The sequence below is a fragment of the Triturus cristatus genome, chromosome 8 (assembly GCF_964204655.1).
Source record: "Triturus cristatus chromosome 8, aTriCri1.1, whole genome shotgun sequence".
Lineage (NCBI taxonomy): Eukaryota > Metazoa > Chordata > Amphibia > Caudata > Salamandridae > Triturus > Triturus cristatus.
The window spans coordinates 887,532,265-887,551,801 of NC_140591.1; the positions used below are offsets into that span (position 1 = coordinate 887,532,265).

The 19,537-nt window shown below is 49.7% G+C and overlaps 1 protein-coding gene across 2 annotated transcripts in view; it reads right to left on the reverse strand.

The window, feature by feature from the left end:
- PCYT1B (phosphate cytidylyltransferase 1B, choline) overlaps window positions 1–19,537 on the reverse strand; it is a 1,395,913-nt gene that overhangs the window by 421,827 nt on the left and 954,549 nt on the right. The gene's annotated exons all lie outside the window — the stretch shown is intronic.

The window sequence follows — 19,537 nt, forward strand, 5'->3', positions numbered from 1 at the left end:
AGTGAAGTGCAGAAAGAGGCAAGAGAGGTGCAGAAAGAGGCAAGAGAGGTGCAGAAAGAGGCAAGAGAGGTACAGAAAGAGGCAGGAGGGGTGCAGAAAGAAGGAAGAGAAGTGTAGATCGAGGCAAGAGAATTGCTGAAAGAAGCAACAGAGCTGTAGAAAGTAGCAAGAGCAGAAGGAGGCAAGTGAGGTGCAGAAAGAAGCTAGAGCACCGCAGAAAGAACCAACAGAGGTGCAAAAATAGGCAATAAGGGTGCAGAAAAACGGTAGGAGAGGTACACAAAGAGGCAAGAGAGGTACAGAAAGAGGCAGGAGGGGTACAGAAAGAAGGAAGAGAAGTGCAGAAAGAAGCAACAGAGGTGCTGAAAGAGGTGCTAACGGTGCAGAAAGAGCAAGAGAAGTGCAGAATAAAAGTGACAGTGGTACAGAAAGAGGCAAGACAGGTGCAGAAAGAAGCAAGTTAAGTGCAGAAAGAGGCAAGAGAGGTGCAGAAAGAGGCAAGAGAGGTACAGAAAGAGGCAGGAGGGGTGCAGAAAGAAGGAAGAGAAGTGTAGATTGAGGCACGAGAATTGCTGAAAGAAGCAACAGAGCTGTAGAAAGTAGCAAGAGCAGAAGGAGGCAAGTGAGGTGCAGAAAGAAGCTAGAGCATCGCAGAAAGAACCAACAGAGGTGCAAAAATAGGCAAGAAGGGTGCAGAAAAACGGTAGGAGAGGTACACAAAGAGGCAAGAGAGGTACAGAAAGAGGCAGGAGGGGTACAGAAAGAAGGAAGAGAAGTGCAGAAAGAAGCAACAGACGTGCTGAAAGAGGCGCTAACGGTGCAGAAAGAGCAAGAGAAGTGCAGAATGAAAGCAACAGTGGTACAGAAAGAGGCAAGACAGGTGCAGAAACAGGCAGGAAAGGTGCAGAAAGAGGGAACAGGGGTGCAGAAAGAGGCAAGAGGGGTGCAGAAAGAGAAAAGAGGCAAGCAGAAAGAGGCAAGAGGTGTGCAGAAAGAAGCAAGTGCAGTGCCGAAAGAAGCAACTGAGGTGCAAAAAGAGGCAAGAGAACTGCAGAATGAACCAACAAAGGTGCAAAAATAGGCAAGAGGGGTACAGAAAAACAGTAGGAGAGGTACACAAAGAGGCAAGAGAGGTACAGAAAGAGGCAGGAGGGGTACAGAAAGAAGGAAGAGAAGTGCAGAAAGAAGCAACAGAGGTGCTGAAAGAGGCGCTAACGGTGCAGAAAGAGCAAGAGAAGTACAGAATAAAAGCGACAGTGGTACAGAAAGAGGCAAGACAGGTGCAGAAAGAAGCAAGTGAAGTGCAGAAAGAGGCAAGAGAGGTGCAGAAAGAGGCAAGAGAGGTACAGAAAGAGGCAGGAGGGGTGCAGAAAGAAGGAAGAGAAGTGTAGATCGAGGCAAGAGAATTGCTGAAAGAAGCAACAGAGCTGTAGAAAGTAGCAAGAGCAGAAGGAGGCAAGTGAGGTGCAGAAAGAAGCTAGAGCACCGCAGAAAGAACCAACAGAGGTGCAAAAATAGGCAAGAAGGGTGCAGAAAAACGGTAGGAGAGGTACACAAAGAGGCAAGAGAGGTACAGAAAGAGGCAGGAGGGGTACAGAAAGAAGGAAGAGAAGTGCAGAAAGAAGCAACAGACGTGCTGAAAGAGGCGCTAACGGTGCAGAAAGAGCAAGAGAAGTGCAGAATGAAAGCGACAGTGGTACAGAAAGAGGCAAGACAGGTGCAGAAACAGGCAGGAAAGGTGCAGAAAGAGGGAACAGGGGTGCAGAAAGAGGCAAGAGGGGTGCAGAAAGAGAAAAGAGGCAAGCAGAAAGAGGCAAGAGGTGTGCAGAAAGAAGCAAGAGCAGTGCCGAAAGAAGCAACTGAGGTGCAAAAAGAGGCAAGAGAACTGCAAAATGAACCAACAAAGGTGCAAAAAGAGGCAAGAGGGGTGCAGAAAGAGGTAGGAGAGGTGCACAAAGAGGCAAAGGAGGTACAGAAAGAGGCAGGGGGTGCAGAAAGAAGTAAGAAAAGTACAGAAAGAGGCAAGAGAATTGTTGAGAGAAGCAACAGAGGTATAGAAAGAAGTAAGAGAAGTGCAGAAAGGTAAGTGAGGCACAGAAAGAAGCAAGAGCAGCACAGAAAGTACCAACAGAGGTGCTGAAAGAGGCACAAATCTATAGGTAAGTGATTAGATGTGTGTATAGATCTAGGAATCACTGAGTGGGTGTTTAGAAACTTGTATTGGTGTGTCAATGGTTTCAAATATGGCACTCTGTATTTTACAGTGAGTGATGAAAGGTTATACTAGTGTATGATGAGGTGTATCTGATTGTCACGTGGATGATGTAATCAGTGATGTCATCAGTGATGTCATTTGAGATGTCATCAGTGATGTCACTGACCATGTCATGAATGATGTATATGTGACATCATCAGCAGTGGATTGCGGGAGCACAAGATGTAGTTAGTACAACTAACTATATCGGAGGAATTTCAATGTTTTGTACGAGTGAAATGTCCAGCTAACTATAACACCCCTAAAACTTAGGGTTTGTACAGTGAATTTCTAAGGTTTTTTAAATGCTAACTCCTAACTATATCAGGCCTGAAACCTATGGTTTTTTCAGTGAATTTCAAAGGTTTTTTAAATGCTAATTCCTAACATCAGGCCTGAAACCTATGGTTTTTTCAGTGAATTTCAAAGGTTTTGTAAATGACAATTTTTAATGTATTACTTTTTATACTGATTTTTTTGATACTGATTTACTACATTTTTTAAACTATTTATTTTTAGATATTTTATTTGTTTAATTACATTATAATTACATTAAACATTACAATACAAAATATACTTTATCAGAATGAATTACTTTAGTTTAAATACTTTGCAAATAGGCAATAGACTTTTAAGTACAGTAGTTACAGTTGTTGCAAAGGGCAACACAATTTCAAACACAATGCAACACTGAGCTCAATGTGAATTTCTAGTCAAATGCAATTAGTTACTTTATGGATTCTTTTTCTAACCACAGGACTGGATCCTAGATTCAGTCCTTGGACATCTCCTGTAAACAGTTGAGTAAAAGCATTTTGGTTACAGTAGTGATTTTTAAGGAATATTATTGTATTTTATAAGTTGACACTTCGAAATTGTTTCACATAGAATCACCAATGTTATCCTACGGCAGAAAATTCACTTAGCAGGTAAGTAGTGTTATCGTTACGTTTTCTTACTCAGTGGTGAATCCTGGATCCAGCACTGGTGCTTCTCCTGTAAACAGTTGAAAGAATGTGTTTAAGTCATACAGACGATTTTTTAGTAATATTTTTAGTTTGTGAAAATAGACACTTAGAAACTTTTCTGCTGAAAACCACACAATGGATTCCTATGGAAGAAAAAACAAGTTAGTGGTAAGTACGCTTAGAATTACTTTTCAGGGTCAGTGCTGGTCTAAAAGATGCAGCACTGGGTTCTCTCCTGATAACAGGTGAGTAAATCGGAATTCGTGGTTCGGCTGATTTTAGAGGAATATTTGTAAGTTCCAAAACTCCACACTTAGAAGAATTTCCAAGTGAAAGCAGTCAATGTTAGCCTATGGAAGGAAATTCAAGTAACTGGTAAGTACGGTTAGAATTACTTTTCAGGAACAGTACTGGGCTCAAAGAAGCAGCACTGAGGTGTCTCCTGATAACAGGTGAGTAAATCGGAATTCGTAGTTCGGCTGATTTTAGAGGAATATTTGTAAATTCCAAAACTCCACACTTAGAAGAATTTCCAAGTGAAAGCAGTCAATGTTAGCCTATGGAAGGAAATTCAAGTAACTGGTTAGGACGGTTAAAATTACTTTTCAGGATTATTACTGGGCTCAAAGTTGCAGCACTGAGGTCATTTCTGATAACAGGTGAGTAAATCGTAATTCGTAGTTCGGATGATTTTAGAGGAATATTTTTAAGTTTCTAAAATCGACACTAAGAAACTTTTTCCGCAAAAAGCAGGCAATGATATTCTATGGAAGGAAATTCAAGTTACTGGTAAGTACGATTAGAATTACTTTTCAGGATCAGTACTGGGCTCAAAGATGCAGCACTGAGGTCTCTCATGATAACAGGTGAGTAAATCGGAATTCGTAGTTTGGCTAATTTAAGAGGATTATTTGTACGTTTCAAAAATCGACACAAACTTTTCTGGTGAAAACCACACAATGGATTCCTATGGAAGGAAATACAAGTTACTGGTAAGTATGGTTAGAATTACTTTTCAGGATCAGTACTGGGCTCAAAGATGCAGCACTGAGGTCTCTCGTGATAACAGTTAGAAAATCGGAATTCGTAGTTCGGCTGATTTTAGAGGAATATTTGCACAATGGTGAAGGAAGGGGGCGGGGCCTGAGGTGACGTGTGCAAACACGCCCTGTGGCGCGTTTTAAGTTGGGGAATTAATTCTTCTTCAATCCTGAGGTCCCCTGGGGGCCACCTAGTCCACCAGGTACCTCCAGTATGCGCCAGGGAGCTGCGTTGCAGAGAGGTGTTCAGAGGCTACGCCTCTTTTTACAACATTCTGCAACGCAGCTCTGTGGTGCTTACTAGAGGTACCTGGTGGGCTAGTTGGCCCCCAGGGGACCTCAGGATTGAAGAGGAATTAATCCCCCAACTTAAAACATGCCACAGGGCGTGTTTGCACACATATCACCTCAGGCCCCGCCCCTACCTTCACCACTGTGCAAATGCCCCCCGTGGCGCGTTTTAAGATGGGAGATTAAGTCCCTTTGAATCCTGAGGGTCCCTGGGGTCCAACTAGCCCACCAGGTACCTCCAGTAAGCGCCACAAGGCTGCGTTGCAGAGAGGTGTAAAAAGGGGCGTGGCCAGGAGCACCTCTCTGCAACGCAGCCCTGTGGCGCTTACTGGAGGTACCTGGTGGGCTAGTTGGCCCCCAGGGACCCCCAGTATTGAAGGGGAATTAATTCCCCAATTTAAAACGTGCCACGGGGAGCGTTTGCAGACTGTGTTTGTGAGGGGGCGGAGCCTAGGGACGATCGCGTGCCTTTTATTTTATTTTTTTTGTTCGAAAGGGGGGCTGTGTGGCCCCCCCTTCCTTTTACTTTTGACCCCCCAATGTTACTTAAATCATTTTTTTTACGGGAAGGGGGCCGCGTGGCCCCCCTCCCGTGGCCAATTCCGGGCCCCGGGGACCCCATCCCCCAGGGAATGGCCAATTTCTTTACATATTTTGATGGAGGGGGGCTGCGTAGCCCCCCTCCTCAGGCCACTTCAATGCCCCAGGGTCCCCATCCCCCGGTGCCGGCCATTTAAAAAAATTATGTTAATGGGGGAGGGGGGCTGCGTGGCCCCCCTCCCGGGCCACTGGTAGCCCCGGGGACCCCATCACCTGGGGCTGGCCCTCACCGTTGGGGACCGTGGGGGGGTCCCCAATCCCTCCATGGTCCCGCCCGCTTCCCACCTCCTGCGGGAGCCGGCAGTGCTTTTCCACATGGGGAGCAGCTAACATGCTGCTCCCCATATGGAAAAGCAATCTGCTTTGCTTCATTGAAGCGAGAGCAGGTTTCCCTGCTCTCGCTTCAATGAAGCAAAGCAGTTTGCAATGGCAGGGTGGGAGCCTCGAGGCTCCCGCCCTGGGTGGTGACGGTCCCCAGGGCCTGTACAAGGCTCCAGGAAGGGGGCCATGTGGCCCCCCTCCAACATTTGTAAAAAGCCCCAGGGGGTGGCGGTTCCCGGGGCTGGGGGGGCCTGAGAGCTCCCCGTACATAATTTCAAAAAGCCCCGGGGAGTGGCAGTCCCCAGGGCTGGGGGGCCCCCCTTTACATTAAATTCATTGCCCCCGGGATTTGCCCCCCCCGAGGGCTAGATAACAAACCAGCGCGGGAGCCCACGCTTAATATATATTTTTTTTTAATCGGCAGGATGTGCCCATCCTGCGCGCATCCTCCCGTTTAAAAAACAAATGTTTTTTTTTTTTGGCCTTGGGGCTACTTGTGGGACCCCCTGAGCAGGCCTAGGGGGTCAGGGTGTTTCTACCCTGCCCCCTTTTCACGTTTTGGGACGTTTTTTGGGGGGTTTCTTGTGCCTCGGTTCTACCAGATGGCTGCCAACACTTTCTGATTCAGAGTGTTGGCAGCCAATTAAAATACAGCTCGTGCACGGCAGGGTGCGCTTAGGCTGCGCTTATGCTGCGCTCAGGGTACGCAGACCCTCCGAGGCCTACTGGAACTACTGAATGGATTTAAACCATTTAAGCAAAAGGCACGAGTCTGAACTAAGGACTACCTCTTTGCCAAATTTGGTGTAATTCCGTTCAGCAGTTCGGGCTGTAGCTGCGGCTAAAGGTCCTTTGGGAAATTGCATGGGGAAAACGTGTTTTGGGACCCTCCCTTTTTTCTCGGCCCCCGCTTGACGAATCACCGTGAAACTTTCAGGATAGGAGCGGACCGGGGCTGGCCACAAGTTTTGAAAGTTTCACGAAGATTTGTCAATCGGCGCCAAAGTTATTCTAAATAGAATGTTGCGGATTTCCTATGGAAAATAGGTCCTATCTACCGCCAGTTGGTAATATATAAATAAATATATATATATATATATATATATACCTAGTTTCCATAGGAAAAGCATGATTTATTTTGCTAATAACTTAGGTGCGGTTTTACAAATCTTCATGACATTTTCTAAACTAGTTTTCCAGTATTTTCAGCTGCTTTTTAGAATTTTTTTGGGTGATTTGTCAGGCCTGGGCGGAAAAAAAAGGGGGTCCCTAAACACATTTTCCCAATGCACTTTCCCTTAGAGAATTGGACAAGACCCCAGGGGGTTGGAGTAATATTACTTTATGTGCATAGTCATTAACAACCCGTACTGCTGAATGAATTGACACCAAATTTGACTAGAATGGGTTAGGATAGAGGTATCCTGACCCCATGGGACTAATGGAGGGGTCTGTGAAGGACCCCTCATGGGGAAGAAATTGTAAGAAAATTATCTTTTTGCACACATGAAGATTCCCAGATCCACCGTGACACTCACTGCATCTCCCTTGTGAATCTGTGGTGATCCGCAGATCCAGGCCCCAATTTAAAGAAGCAAAACAAACAAGATGATGGGGGGAATGTTGCACATTGGCAAAACATTAACCCCCAGTCACAGATCTGGGTTTAATCCATCGTTATTTTGCTCACAACGCCACCTCAGTTCAGACATGGCCATATGCAAATCAGTCTTGACCCTGTGTCTCATGGGAACAGTCCAGCCCGAACTGCCAAGCCATGTCTTCCCTGGACCGGAATCAAGCATCCTAGGAACGGTTTCGGGGTTTCACCCCTCTTCAGCCAGGATAGCTTGACTCCAGTGGCGGAGTGAGCACGGGACCCACGTCTGGGCATACCCTTCCCACATAGGGCGAACAGCAAAACAAACAAGATGTTGGACGGAATGTTGCACATTGGCAAAACATTCACCCCCAGTCACAGATCTGGGTTTAATCCATCATTATTTTGCTCACCACGCCACCCCAGTTCAGACATGGCCATATGCAAATCAGTCTTGACCCTGTGCCTCATGGGAACAGTCCAGCCCGAACTGCCAAGCCATGTCTTCCCTGGACCGGAATCAAGCATCCTAGGACCGGATTCGGGGTTTCCCCCTCTTCAGCCAGTATAGCTTGACTCCAGTGGCATAGTGAGCACGGGACCCACGTCAGGGCATACCCTTCCCACATAGGGCGAACAGCAAAACACACAAGATGATGGACGGAATGTTGCACATTGGCAAAACATTCACCCCCAGTCACAGATCTGGGTTTAATCCATCGTTATTTTGCTCACCACGCCACCGCAGTTCAGACATGGCCATATGCAAATTAGTCTTGACCCTGTGCCTCATGGGAACAGTCCATCCCAAACTGCCAAGCCATGTCTTCCCTGGACTGGAATCAAGCATCCTAGGACCGGTTTCGGGGTTTCACCCCTCTTCAGCCAGGATAGCTTGACTCCAGTGGCATAGTGAGCACGGGACCCACATCAGGGCATACCCTTCCCACATAGGGCGAACAGCAAAACACACAAGATGATGGACGGAATGTTGCACATTGGCAAAACATTCACCCCCAGTCACAGAGCTGGGTTTAATCCATCGTTATTTTGCTCACCACGCCACCCCAGTTCAGACATGGCCATATGCAAATCAGCCTTGACCCTGTGCCTCATGGGAACAGTCCAGCCCGAACTGCCAAGTCATGTCTTCTCTGGACCGGAATCAAGCATCCTAGGACCGGTTTCGGGGTTTCACCCCTCTTCAGCCAGGATAGCTTGACTCCAGTGGCGTAGTGAGCACGGGACCCACGTCTGGGCATACGCTTCCCACATAGGGCATACAGCAAAACACACAAGATGATGGACAGAATTTTGCACATTGGCAAAACATTCACCCCCAGTCACAGATCTGGGTTTAATCCATCGTTATTTTGCTCACCACACCACCGTAGTTCAGACATGGCCATATGCAAATCAGTCTTGACCCTGTGCCTCATGGGAACAGTCCAGCCCGAACTGCCAATCCATGTCTTCCCTGGACTGGAATCAAGCATCCTAGGACCGGTTTCGGGGTTTCACCCCTCTTCAGCCAGGATAGCTTGACTCCAGTGGCGTAGTGACCACGGGACCCACGTCGGGGCATACCCTTCCCAAATAGGGCGAACAGCAAAGCACACAAGATGATGGACGGAATGTTGCACATTGGCAAAACATTCACCCCCAGTCACAGATCTGCGTTTAATCCATTGTTATTTTGCTCACCACGCCACCCCAGTTCAGACATGGCCATATGCAAATCAGTCTTGACCCTGTGCCTCATGGGAACAGTCCAGCCCGAACTGCCAAGCCATGTCTTCCCTGGACCGGAATCAAGCATCCTAGGACCGGTTTTTGGGTTTCACCCCTCTTCAGTCAGGATAGCTTGACTCCAGTGGCGTAGTGAGCACGGGACCCACGTCTGGGCATACCCTTCCCACATAGGGCGAACAGCAAAACAAGCAAGATGTTGGACGGAATGTTGCACATTGACAAAACATTCACCCCCAGTCACAGATCTGGGTTTAATCCATCAATGTTTTGCTCACCACTCCACCCCAGTTCAGACATGGCCATATGCAAATCAGTCTTGACTCTGTGTCTCATGGGAACAGTCCAGCCCGAACTGCCAAGCCATGTCTTCCCTGGACCGGAATCAAGCATCCTAGGACCGGTTTCGGTGTTTCACCCCTCTTCAGCCAGGATAGCTTGACTCCAGTGGCGTAGTGAGCACGGGACCCACGTCCGGGCATACCCTTCCCACATAGGGTGAACAGCAAAACACACAAGATGATGGACGAAATGTTGCACATTGGCAAAACATTCACCCCCAGTCACAAATGTTGGTTTAATCCATTTTTATTTTGCTCACCATGCCACCCCAGTTCAGACATGGCCATATGCAAACCAGTCTTGACCCTGTGCCTCATGGGAACAGTCCAGCCCAAACTGCCAAGCCATGTCTTCCCTGGATCGGAATCCAGCATCCTTGGACCGGTTTCGGGGTTTCACCCCTCTTCAGCCAGGATAGCTTGACTCCAGTGGCGCAGTGAGCACAGGACCCACGTGTGGGCATACCCTTCCCACATAGGGCGAACGGCAAAACACACAAGATGATGGACGTAATGTTGCACATTGGCAAAACATTCACCCCCAGTCACAAATGTTGGTTTAATCTTTTGTTATTTTGCTCACCATGCCACCCCAGTTCAGACATGGCCATATGCAAATCAGTCTTGAACCTGAGCCTCATGGGAACAGTCCAGCCCATACTGGCAAGCCATGTCTTCCCTGGACCGGAATCAAGCATCCTAGGACCGGTTTCGGGGTTTCACCCCTCTTCAGCCAGGATAGCTTGACTCCAGTGGCGTAGTGAGCACAGGACCCACGTCTGGGCATACCCTTCCCACATAGGGCGAACAGCAAAACACACAAGATAATGGACGGAATGTTGCACATTGGCAAAACATTCACTGCCAGTCACAGATCTGGGTTTAATCCATTGTTATTTTGCTCACCATGCCACCCCAGTTCAGACATGGCCATATGCAAATCAGTCTTGACCCTGTGCCTCATGGGAACAGTCCAGCCCGAACTGCCAAGCCATGTCTTCCCTGGACAGGATTCAAGCATCCTAGGACCGGTTTCGGGGGTTCACCCCTCTTCAGCCAGGATAGCTTGACTCCAGTGGCGTAGTGAGCACGGGACCCACGTCTGGGCATACCCTTCCCACATAGGGCGAACAGCAAAACACACAAGATGATGGACGGAATGTTGCACATTGGCAAAACATTCACTCCCAGTCACAGATCTGGGTTTAATCCATCGTTATTTTGCTCACCACGCCACCCCAGTTCAGACATAGCCATATGCAAATCAGTCTTGACCCTGTGCCTCATGGGAACAGTCCAGCCCGAACTGCCAAGCCATGTCTGCCCTGGACCGGAATCAAGCATCCTAGGACCGGTTTCGGGGTTTCACCCCTCTTCAGCCAGGATAGCTTGACTCCAGTGGTGTAGTGAGCACAAGACCCACGTCTGGGCATACCCTTCCCACATAGGTCGAACAGGAAAACACACAAGATGATGGACGGAATGTTGCACATTGGCAAAACATTCACCCCCAGTCACAGAGCTGGGTTTAATCCATCGTTATTTTGCTCACCACGCCACCCCAGTTCAGACATGGCCATATGCAAATCAGTCTTGACCCTATGCCTCATCGGAACAGTCTAGCCCAAACTGCCAAGCCATGTCTTCCCTGGATCGGAATCCAGCATCCTTGGACCGGTTTCGGGGTTTCACCCCTCTTCAGCCAGGATAGCTTGACTCCAGTGGCGTAGTGAGCACAGGACCCACATCTGGGCATCCCTTCCCACATAGGACGAACAGCAAAACACACAAGATGATGGACGGAATGTTGCACATTGGCAAAACATTCACCCCCAGTCACAGATCTGGGATTAATCCATCGTTATTTTGCTCACCACGCCACCCCCGGTTCAGACATGGCCATATGCAAATCAGTCTTGACCTTGTGCCTCATGGGAGCAGTCCAGCCCGAACTGCCAAGCCATGTCTTCCCTGGACAGGATTCAAGCATCCTAGGACCGGTTTCAGGGGTTCACCCCTCTTCAGCCAGGATAACTTGACTCCAGTGGCGTAGTGAGCACGGGACCCACGTCTGGGCATACCCTTCCCACATAGGGCGAATAGCAAAACACACAAGATGATGGACGGAATGTTGCACATTGGCAAAACATTCACTCCCAGTCACAGATCTGGGTTTAATCCATCGTTATTTTGCTCACCACGCCACCCCAGTTCAGACATGGCCATATGCAAATCAGTCTTGACCCTGTGCCTCATGGGAACAGTCCAGCCTGAACTGTCAAGCCATGTCTTCCCTAGGACCGGTTTCGGGGTTTCACCCCTCTTCAGCCAGAATAGCTTGACTCCAGTGGTGCAGTGAGCACAGGACCCACGTGTGGGCATACCCTTCCCACATAGGGCGAACAGCAAAACACACAAGATGATGGACGTAATGTTGCACATTGGCAAAACATTCACCCCCAGTCACAAATGTTGGTTTAATCTTTTGTTATTTTGTTCACCATGCCACCCCAGTTCAGACATGGCCATATGCAAATCAGTCCAGACCCTGAACCTCATGGGACCAGTCCAGACTATACTGCCAAGCCATGTCTTCCCTGGACCGGAATCAAGCATCCTAGGACCGGTTTCGGGGTTTCACCCCTCTTCAGCCAGGATAGCTTGACTCCAGTGGCGTAGTGAGCACAGGACCCACGTCTGGGCATACCCTTCCCACATAGGGCGAACAGCAAAACACACAAGATGATGGACGGAATGTTGCACATTGGCAAAACATTCACTGCCAGTCACAGATCTGGGTTTAATCCATTGTTATTTTGCTCACCACGCCACCCCAGTTCAGACATGGCCATATGCAAATCAGTCTTGACCCTGTGCCTCATGGGAACAGTCCAGCCTGAACTGCCAAGCCATGTCTTCGCTGGACCGGAATCAAGTATCCTAGGACCGGTTTCGGGGTTTCACTCCTCTTCAGCCAGGATAGCTTGACTCCAGTGGCGTAGTGAGCACAGGACCCACGTCTGGGCATACCCTTCCCACATAGGGCGAACAGCAAAACACACAAGATGATGGACGGAATGTTGCACATTGGCAAAACATTCACCTCCAGTCACAGATGTGTGTTTAATCCATCTTTATTTTGCTCACCACGCCACCCCAGTACAGACATGGCCATATGCAAATCAGTCTTGACCCTGTGCCTCATGGGAACAGTCCAGCCCGAACTGCCAAGCCATGTCTGCCCTGGACCGGAATCAAGCATCCTAGGACCGGTTTCGGGGTTTCACCCCTCTTCAGCCAGGATAGCTTGACTCCAGTGGTGTAGTGAGCACAAGACCCACGTCTGGGCATACCCTTCCCACATAGGGTGAACAGCAAAACACACAAGATGATGGACGGAATGTTGCACATTGGCAAAACATTCACCCCCAGTCACAGATCTGTGTTTAATCCATCGTTATTTTGCTCACCACGCCACCCCAGTTCAGACATGGCCATATGCAAATCAGTCTTGACCCTGTGCCTCATGGGAACAGTCCAGCCCAAACTGACAAGCATGTCTTCCCTGTACCGGAATCAAGCATCCTAGGATCGGTTTCGGTGTTTCACCCCTCTTCAGGCAGGATAGCTTGACTCCAGTGGCATAGTGAGCACGGGATCCACGTTTGGGCATACCCTTCCCACAGAGGACGAACAGCAAAACACACAAGATGATGGACGGAATTTTGCACATTGGCAAAATATTCACCCCCAGTCACAGATCTGGGTTTAATCCATCGTTATTTTGCTCACCACGCCACCCCAATTAAGACATGGCCATATGCAGATCAGTCTTGAACCTGTGCCTCATGGGAACAGTCCAGCCCGACCTGCCAAGCCATGTCTTCCCTGGACCGGAATAAAGCCTCCTAGGACCGGTTTCGGGGTTTCACCCCTCTTCAGCCAGGATAGCTTGACTCCAGTGGTGTAGTGAGCACGGGACCCACGTCTGGGCATACCCTTCCCACATAGGGCGAACAGCAAAACACACAGGATGATGGACGGAATGTTGCACATTGGCAAAACATTCATCCCCAGTCAGAGATCTGGGTTAAATCCATTGTTATTTTGCTCACCACGCCACCCCAGTTCAGACATTGCCATATGCAAATCAGTCTTGACCCTGTGCCTCATGGGAACAGTCCAGCCTGAACTGCCAAGCCATGTCTTCCCTGGACTGGAATCAAGCATCCTAGGACAGGTTTCGGGGTTTCACCCCTCTTAAGCCAGAATAGCTTGACTCCAGTGGCGCAGTGAGCACAGGACCCACGTGTGGGCATACCCTTCCCACATAGGGCGAACAGCAAAACACACAAGATGATGGACGGAATGTTGCACATTGGCAAAACATTCACCCCCAGTCACAGACCTGGGATTAGACCATCGTTATTTTGCTCACCACGCCACCCCCGGTTCAGACATAGCCATATGCAAATCAGTCTTGACCCTGTGCCTCATGGGAACAGTCCAGCCCGAACTGCCAAGCCATGTCTGCCCTGGACCGGAATCAAGCATCCTAGGACCGGTTTCGGGGTTTCACCCCTCTTCAGCCAGGATAGCTTGACTCCAGTGGCGTAGTGAGCACAGGACCCACATCTGGGCATCCCTTCCCACATAGGATGAACAGCAAAACACACAAGATGATGGACGGAATGTTGCACATTGGCAAAACATTCACCCCCAGTCACAGATCTGGGATTAATCCATCGTTATTTTGCTCACCACGCCACCCCCGGTTCAGACATGGCCATATGCAAATCAGTCTTGACCTTGTGCCTCATGGGAACAGTCCAGCCCGAACTGCCAAGCCATGTCTTCCCTGGACAGGATTCAAGCATCCTAGGACCGGTTTCAGGGGTTCACCCCTCTTCAGCCAGGATAGCTTGACTCCAGTGGCGCAGTGAGCACGGGACCCACGTCTGGGCATACCCTTCCCACATAGGGCGAATAGCAAAACACACAAGATGATGGACGGAATGTTGCACATTGGCAAAACATTCACTCCCAGTCACAGATCTGGGTTTAATCCATCGTTATTTTGCTCACCACGCCACCCCAGTTCAGACATGGCCATATGCAAATCAGTCTTGACCCTGTGCCTCATGGGAACAGTCCAGCCTGAACTGTCAAGCCATGTCTTCCCTAGGACCGGTTTCGGGGTTTCACCCCTCTTCAGCCAGAATAGCTTGACTCCAGTGGTGCAGTGAGCACAGGACCCACGTGTGGGCATACCCTTCCCACATAGGGCGAACAGCAAAACACACAAGATGATGGACGTAATGTTGCACATTGGCAAAACATTCACCCCCAGTCACAAATGTTGGTTTAATCTTTTGTTATTTTGCTCACCATGCCACCCCAGTTCAGACATGGCCATATGCAAATCTGTCCTGACCCTGAGCCTCATGGGAACAGTCCAGACTATACTGCCAAGCCATGTCTTCCCTGGACCGGAATCAAGCATCCTAGGACCGGTTTCGGGGTTTCACCCCTCTTCAGCCAGGATAGCTTGACTCCAGTGGCGTAGTGAGCACAGGACCCACGTCTGGGCATACCCTTCCCACATAGGGCGAACAGCAAAACACACAAGATGATGGACGGAATGTTGCACATTGGAAAAACATTCACTGCCAGTCACAGATCTGGGTTTAATCCATTGTTATTTTGCTCACCACGCCACCCCAGTTCAGACATGGCCATATGCAAATCAGTCTTGACCCTGTGCCTCATGGGAACAGTCCAGCCTGAACTGCCAAGCCATGTCTTCGCTGGACCGGAGTCAAGTATCCTAGGACCGGTTTCGGGGTTTCACTCCTCTTCAGCCAGGATAGCTTGACTCCAGTGGCGTAGTGAGCACAGGACCCACGTCTGGGCATACCCTTCCCACATAGGGCGAACAGCAAAACACACAAGATGATGGACGGAATGTTGCACATTGGCAAAACATTCACCCCCAGTCACAGATCTGTGTTTAATCCATCGTTATTTTGCTCACCACGCCACCCCAGTTCAGACATGGCCATATGCAAATCAGTCTTGACCCTGTGCCTCATGGGAACAGTCCAGCCCAAACTGACAAGCATGTCTTCCCTGTACCGGAATCAAGCATCCTAGGATCGGTTTCGGTGTTTCACCCCTCTTCAGGCAGGATAGCTTGACTCCAGTGGCATAGTGAGCACGGGATCCACGTTTGGGCATACCCTTCCCACAGAGGACGAACAGCAAAACACACAAGATGATGGACGGAATGTTGCACATTGGCAAAACATTCACCCCCAGTCACAGATCTGGGTTTAATCCATCGTTATTTTGCTCACCACGCCACCCCAATTAAGACATGGCCATATGCAGATCAGTCTTGAACCTGTGCCTCATGGGAACAGTCCAGCCCGACCTGCCAAGCCATGTCTTCCCTGGACCGGAATAAAGCCTCCTAGGACCGGTTTCGGGGTTTCACCCCTCTTCAGCCAGGATAGCTTGACTCCAGTGGTGTAGTGAGAACGGGACCCACGTCTGGGCATACCCTTCCCACATAGGGCGAACAGCAAAACACACAAGATGATGGACGGAATGTTGCACATTGGCAAAACATTCATCCCCAGTCAGAGATCTGGGTTAAATCCATTGTTATTTTGCTCACCACGCCACCCCAGTTCAGACATTGCCATATGCAAATCAGACTTGACCCTGTGCCTCATGGGAACAGTCCAGCCTGAACTGCCAAGCCATGTCTTCCCTGGACTGGAATCAAGCATCCTAGGACAGGTTTCGGGGTTTCACCCCTCTTAAGCCAGAATAGCTTGACTCCAGTGGCGCAGTGAGCACAGGACCCACGTGTGGGCATACCCTTCCCACATAGGCCGAACAGCAAAACACACAAGATGATGGACGGAATGTTGCACATTGGCAAAACATTCACCCCCAGTCACAGACCTGGGATTAGACCATCGTTATTTTGCTCACCACGCCACCCCCGGTTCAGACATGGCCATATGCAAATCAGTCTTGACCTTGTGCCTCATGGGAACAGTCCAGCCCGAACTGCCAAGCCATGTCTTCCCTGGACCGGAATCAAGCATCCTAGGACCGGATTCGGGGTTTCCCCCTCTTCAGCCAGTATAGCTTGACTCCAGTGGCATAGTGAGCACGGGACCCACGTCAGGGCATACCCTTCCCACATAGGGCGAACAGCAAAACACACAAGATGATGGACGGAATGTTGCACATAGGCAAAACATTCACCCCCAGTCACAGAGCTGGGTTTAATCCATCGTTATTTTGCTCTCCACGCCACCCCAGTTCAGACATGGCCATATGCAAATCAGCCTTGACCCTGTGCCTCATGGGAATAGTCCAGCCCGAACTGCCAAGTCATGTCTTCCCTGGACCGGAATCAAGCATCCTAGGAACGGTTTCGGGGTTTCACCCCTCTTCAGCCAGGATAGCTTGACTCCAGTGGCGTAGTGAGCATGGGACCCACGTCTGGGCATACCCTTCCCACATAGGGCATACAGCAAAACACACAAGATGATGGACGGAATTTTGCACATTGGCAAAATATTCACCCCCAGTCACAGATCTGGGTTTAATCCATCGTTATTTTGCTCACCACACCACCGCAGTTCAGACATGGCCATATGCAAATTAGTCTTGACCCTGTGCCTCATGGGAACAGTCCATCCCAAACTGCCAAGCCATGTCTTCCCTGGACTGGAATCAAGCATCCTAGGACCGGTTTCGGGGTTTCACCCCTCTTCAGCCAGGATAGCTTGACTCCAGTGGCATAGTGAGCACGGGACCCACATCAGGGCATACCCTTCCCACATAGGGCGAACAGCAAAACACACAAGATGATGGACGGAATGTTGCACATTGGCAAAACATTCACCCCCAGTCACAGAGCTGGGTTTAATCCATCGTTATTTTGCTCACCACGCCACCCCAGTTCAGACATGGCCATATGCAAATCAGTCTTGACCCTGTGCCTCATGGGAACAGTCCAGCCCGAACTGCCAATCCATGTCTTCCCTGGACTGGAATCAAGCATCCTAGGACCGGTTTTGGGGTTTCACCCCTCTTCAGCCAGGATAGCTTGACTCCAGTGGCGTAGTGACCACGGGACCCACGTCGGGGCATACCCTTCCCAAATAGGGCGAACAGCAAAGCACACATGATGATGGACGGAATGTTGCACATTGGCAAAACATTCACCCCCAGTCACAGATCTGCGTTTAATCCATTGTTATTTTGCTCACCACGCCACCCCAGTTCAGACATGGCCATATGCAAATCAGTCTTGACCCTGTGCCTCATGGGAACAGTCCAGCCCGAACTGCCAAGCCATGTCTGCCCTGGACCAGAATCAAGCATCCTAGGACCGGTTTTTGGGTTTCACCCCTCTGCAGTCAGGATAGCTTGACTCCAGTGGCGTAGTGACCACGGGACCCACGTCTGGGCATACCCTTCCCACATAGGGCGAACAGCAAAACAAGCAAGATGTTGGACGGAATGTTGCACATTGGCAAAACATTCACCCCAGTCACAGATCTGGGTTTAATCCATCAATGTTTTGCTCACCACTCCACCCCAGTTCAGACATGGCCATATGCAAATCAGTCTTGACTCTGTGTCTCATGGGAACAGTCCAGCCCGAACTGCCAAGCCATGTCTTCCCTGGACCGGAATCAAGCATCCTAGGACCGGTTTCGGTGTTTCACCCTTCTTCAGCCAGGATAGCTTGACTCCAGTGGCGTAGTGAGCACGGGACCCACGTCTGGGCATACCCTTCCCACATAGGGCATACAGCAAAACACACAAGATGATGGACGGAATTTTGCACATTGGCAAAATATTCACCCCCAGTCACAAATGTTGGTTTAATCCATTTTTATTTTGCTCACCATGCCACCCCAGTACAGACATGGCCATATGCAAATTAGTCTTGACCCTGTGCCTCATGGGAACAGTCCATCCCAAACTGCCAAGCCATGTCTTCCCTGGACTGGAATCAAGCATCCTAGGACCGGTTTCGGGGTTTCACCCCTCTTCAGCCAGGATAGCTTGACTCCAGTGGCATAGTGAGCACGGGACCCACATCAGGGCATACCCTTCCCACATAGGGCGAACAGCAAAACACACAAGATGATGGACGGAATGTTGCACATTGGCAAAACATTCACCCCCAGTCACAGAGCTGGGTTTAATCCATCGTTATTTTGCTCACCACGCCACCCCAGTTCAGACATGGCCATATGCAAATCAGTCTTGACCCTGTGCCTCATGGGAACAGTCCAGCCCGAACTGCCAATCCATGTCTTCCCTGGACTGGAATCAAGCATCCTAGGACCGGTTTTGGGGTTTCACCCCTCTTCAGCCAGGATAGCTTGACTCCAGTGGCGTAGTGACCACGGGACCCACGTCGGGGCATACCCTTCCCAAATAGGGCGAACAGCAAAGCACACATGATGATGGACGGAATGTTGCACATTGGCAAAACATTCACCCCCAGTCACAGATCTGCGTTTAATCCATTGTTATTTTGCTCACCACGCCACCCCAGTTCAGACATGGCCATATGCAAATCAGTCTTAACCCTGTGCCTCATGGGAACAGTCCAGCCCGAACTGCCAAGCCATGTCTTCCCTGGACCAGAATCAAGCATCCTAGGACCGGTTTTTGGGTTTCACCCCTCTTCAGTCAGGATAGCTTGACTCCAGTGGCGTAGTGACCACGGGACCCACGTCTGGGCATACCCTTCCCACATAGGGCGAACAGCAAAACAAGCAAGATGTTGGACGGAATGTTGCACATTGGCAAAACATTCACCCCCAGTCACAGATCTGGGTTTAATCCATCAATGTTTTGCTCACCACTCCACCCCAGTTCAGACATGGCCATATGCAAATCAGTCTTGACTCTGTGTCTCATGGGAACAGTCCAGCCCGAACTGCCAAGCCATGTCTTCCCTGGACCGGAATCAAGCATCCTAGGACCGGTTTCGGTGTTTCACCCCTCTTCAGCCAGGATAGCTTGACTCCAGTGGCGTAGTGAGCACGGGACCCACGTCCGGGCATACCCTTCCCACATAGGGTGAACAGCAAAAACCACAAGATGATGGACGGAATGTTGCACATTGGCAAAACATTCACCCCCAGTCACAAATGTTGGTTTAATCCATTTTTATTTTGCTCACCATGCCACCCCAGTACAGACATGGCCATGTGCAAATCAGTCTTGACCCTGTGCCTCATGGGAACAGTCCAGCCCGAACTGCCAAGCCATGTCTTCCCTGGATCGGAATCCAGCATCCTTGGACCGGTTTCGGGGTTTCACTC